The sequence below is a fragment of the Brachyhypopomus gauderio genome, chromosome 12 (genome assembly GCF_052324685.1).
Source record: "Brachyhypopomus gauderio isolate BG-103 chromosome 12, BGAUD_0.2, whole genome shotgun sequence".
Lineage (NCBI taxonomy): Eukaryota > Metazoa > Chordata > Actinopteri > Gymnotiformes > Hypopomidae > Brachyhypopomus > Brachyhypopomus gauderio.
In genome coordinates, this window is record NC_135222.1 from 24,421,393 (window position 1) to 24,425,471 (window position 4,079).

Consider the following 4,079-nt stretch of genomic DNA (forward strand, 5'->3'; position numbering starts at 1 on the left):
CTACTTTGCCTGTGGGTTCCTGGCAGATCGGGTCCTCGTCGCCAAATGTCGTGTTGCTTAAAATAAACAGTCTTTGGTTCCTGTTTTATGCTTGTTTTATTAACACGTGTGCACGTAACTACTGATCGCCATTATCGTTCATCTCGTTCTCCCGCTCTCGCGTTCTCGCGATAACTCCAAAACATCAACTATACTACAACAGACATTATAACACTAAACTTAGCGACCAAATATGACACGAAAGGGATTATGGGAACGATTTGATATGACGATTTGAAAAAACTAAACGCAGCGCATTTAGGTGCCTCCGCTGTGTTATGTAATGCGAAAGTAACATTAAACTGTACACATGTTAATAATCCGCCAATTGCAGTGACAACGAAAGCAATCACGGAGCTGTCCATGCTGAACAAGCTGAACGAATGTAAACAAAAAAAAGATTCATGTTGATTTTTTTTTTTACATAGCTGTACACATCTATTATATTAACGTTACAGGTTAAGACAAAGTACATAACTGCATAATCAATTTCATGACAATTGTGTGACAATGGATTTTGACCTTGCACACTGTTGAGAAGACACTCCTATGCAAACATAGTGTCCTCTTCCACTTCCTTGTTGATTCCCCCCTCATCACTCCAAAAGATATCAAAAAGACATGGGAAGGCTGCTCGTCAGTTGTTCCTCTGTATGTGTAAACAGGCACTGAAATGCTTTCCAGTATCTCTCCACAGTTTCCCAAAGTTTACCACAAGAGTTGATCCCTTGTTTAAACTGCTCCACCATGTTTGCAGTTCTGAAACATAAATGAAATAAATGATTAAAATAAAATCATGCATAGTGATAATTAGATGGAAGGATGTCACCAGTTAGTAAGGATCTGTCCATTGTTATCAATAAGCAATGATGTTAGTCAACAAATCTTATTTACTATTAAAGCACAGATTATATAGAAATAGAAGACACAACACATTGAATCCGGGACAGCTCTAGGAATAATACCTGTGAAAGATTAAATGTTTCACAATTTGTGAGATGATCTGTGGAATATTAAGAACCTTGGCTTCATATACCCCTGACTCTCCTGCAAATCTTTCCAGTCCTCCTCAGTTTTACATTTTTCAATCTAAGAAGACAACACAAGACAAACAAGAGAAAAAACTGTCTATATCTTTACATTTCTATATACTGTAATATTTTGATGAGAACAATTAGTAAACAATTAGTAATATTTAAAGTAATAGTTATTTTTCTCCCCTGTTAAAACATGTTAAAAATCTCCTCTTTGAAAAAATTACAACAAAGCAAAAAAAAAAAAAAAAACTGCATAGTGTCAGAATACCTGTTGAAGCTTGTCCTGCACAGACTTGTCTGGCAAGCTGGCAATATCAAATCCTTCAAGATCTGGAGCCTGACCACACATTAACTGATAAAGGCTGGGATGTAATGCCTTAATGCTTGGTCCCCCATGCAACAGGGACCAGGCAATCAACTTCCCACCAGTATAATACTTTCCCTTTTCTAGGGCTGCCTGATCATAAGAAAAAAAAAAAAAAAAAAAAAGGTTGCCTGGCTGTCCCTCGAAAATGCCCAAAGTAGACTGCACGTCCTTCATTAAAAGCCTACCAAGTGTCACGTATGGCCGCGGCCCCTCCCTTAGCGGTCACTCCGGATTCCCTTGTGTCGGTGTTCCGTGCCTGTTTATCCCGCCCCGCTCGTTTGCCCCGTGATTCCCTGTTTGTTACCACGCCCCCGTGTCATTGTTATCACCTGTCCCTTGTTTCAGTTTCATGTATATCAGTCCCTGCGATTTCCCCGTCTAGTGATCTGTGGTTTTGTTCATGCTGTTGGTTTGTGCTTGCTGTTCGCTGTTTTCATCTTGCTCGTGAGTTTGTCTGTGTTCCCCGTCGTGTTCAGTATGCCTGTGTACCTTGGTTACTCTGACTGCCCTCCCGTTATGAACCCGGACTGGTTATCCGACTCCGATGATGGTATGCCCTGTAATAAATCTCGCTCTTCTCAGCATTTGTGTCCACCTCCTCGCTCCGTAGCGCGAGCTATGTTACACCAAGAAACAAGAGGAAATGACAGCATAAAAATTCTCAAATACAGCATAAAATTAACTCAATAAAACATACAACTGGGTCATCTCCAGTAAAACAATAAGAAAATGGCAAAGAATATTATTTCTATCTAATGGTCCTAAATATTGGCCCCACCATTTAGGAGGGCATGCTTAAAATACTACTGATGCTCCACAATGATAAAATAAACCATTGCTAATTCACCAGTTTGTCTGGTTTTGCATGTATTTCTTCTTTACACTTGCACGTAAAGTGCATTCATTTTGGCAAAGGTCAGTTTAACCTTCCAATTGCCCTTCTGATGGGGCAATTTTAGTGGTTGCTTTGTTTTTTTTTTTTTTTTTTACATATTTTAATTTATTTTTAACCCCACTTTATACATCAGAGCTTTTCTCAAGCTCATATGGGTTTGCATATGATATCATTTCCATCTAATCTTCTCAGCAATATGTCCAGAAAAATGATCTGCTTGTTCCTAATGCCACTATAACCGTGAATGAAATAAATGAAAAGGTGGTCACTGTACATTAGATGGTTAAAAATGATAATTCATAACTTTTTTAAATGATACTTTTCCAGTATGACGCGTGCAAAACAAAAAGAAGACTTAATTAATGGTAATGTAACTCCAACCTGAAGAATTCTCTTGTGGGCCCTCCAAAATCAGCCATCTCACCCACAAATTCAATCCGTGGACATTTGTGCCAATCAAAATAGCCCTTGTTCAGAGCTGTGATGGTACTGTGTAGAATTCGCCTCCTTCTTGCCACAACTATCAGTGTAGAATGCTCACTGATGTTTTCCTTCCTGAATTCTCCAATGATATTGGTTTTCCACTTCCTTTAAACAAGAAAAAATAACCATAACAGAAGCAACCTTAAATTTCAGTTTAACTTCTTCTAGCATGCAATCATGCACTGTGGATACAGCGACATTTTTCAACTCACGTTAGATGGACTATATGGACGTTTTGGAGACGACAGCATTTGGGTGTCCTCATCAGGTTCACTGTCTTGTAATATCTCACTGCATGTACAAAAAAAAAAAACACAAAACAAAAACCCATGTTGCTATATGTAGCTCTACATCCATTTACACACATGGTGCGTCAAAAAACATTACCTTCAGTTTTGCAGAAACATTTAAACTTTGATTCAGCAAGACATGGACTTCTGTATAAGCTGAAGACAAATCTCACACTGATCTGTGAATGACCACTATTCTCCAAATTCTTTAGAAACAGTGAGCTCTCTAAACAAAGATAGGTGAAATTAAGTTATTGATATTTAGTGGGAATGTTAACACTACACCTAGTGCTCTTTCAATTATATGGAATTTCAATGTTTTAGTGTCAGTTCACAAAGAACAATGATAGCCTTTATAGCTCCAATGAAAGTGAGTAAAACGGTCTCAGGGTTATAAATGTTTGAGAACCTGATTGCTGTGAAACGACTGTGGGACACTCCTACAGTTGCTGGAAAGCTCCCGTGTATCTGCTTGAAAAGATTTTGACATAACAAAGGAGTCTGCATTATAAACACAAAGCAGACCTGCTGCATATTTACTAACAAAGTAATAAACATGGGTATCAATGTGTCTAAATACTCTCATAACTGGGACTCACAGGAGAGCTTGCCACTGTATAATGCACAAGTGTCACTTCCAGTGTACTCTCAGAAAGCAAAGACTGGCCAGTCCTGTTGAGATGGGTACAAAAAAAATTTAAATGCCCGCACTCTCTGATGAAAAACAATATAGGTTAAAGTAACATCAAAAGATTCTTACAATCAACTAAATTTAACTAGTAATAGGAATGTAATAAAAGTAAAAAAACACTGCAATCTGAACATGAGCAATACCGGTTCTGAGTAGTTGTTTCTCCTTCAACTGGCTGATTTGTTCTGTAGAACACCTGAATCAACGGATGGTGAACAAAAAATGTTAAAAAATAATTTCAATGTTTATACAAAGAAAATGCATGAAACTTTTCAAG

General features: G+C 38.0%; 2 long non-coding RNA genes across 3 annotated transcripts in view; both read right to left on the reverse strand.

Moving 5' to 3' along the window:
* Positions 1-561: 561 nt before the first annotated feature.
* LOC143528331 (uncharacterized) lies at positions 562-1,543 on the reverse strand. Its single transcript, XR_013134432.1, has 3 exons — positions 1,345-1,543; positions 1,005-1,128; positions 562-798 (listed from the first exon to the last, which is right to left on the reverse strand). It is a non-coding gene; the product is annotated as an uncharacterized LOC143528331 (long non-coding RNA).
* A 1,618-nt stretch (positions 1,544-3,161) lies between these two features.
* The window catches only part of LOC143528330 (uncharacterized), a 2,555-nt gene continuing 1,637 nt past the window's right edge, over positions 3,162-4,079 (reverse strand). For both annotated transcript variants that reach the window (XR_013134431.1, XR_013134430.1), the window contains 3 exons: positions 3,946-3,998; positions 3,711-3,783; positions 3,162-3,579 (listed from right to left, as the gene is read on the reverse strand). This is a non-coding gene — a long non-coding RNA (uncharacterized LOC143528330). The remainder of the gene's footprint in view (positions 3,580-3,710; positions 3,784-3,945; positions 3,999-4,079) is intronic.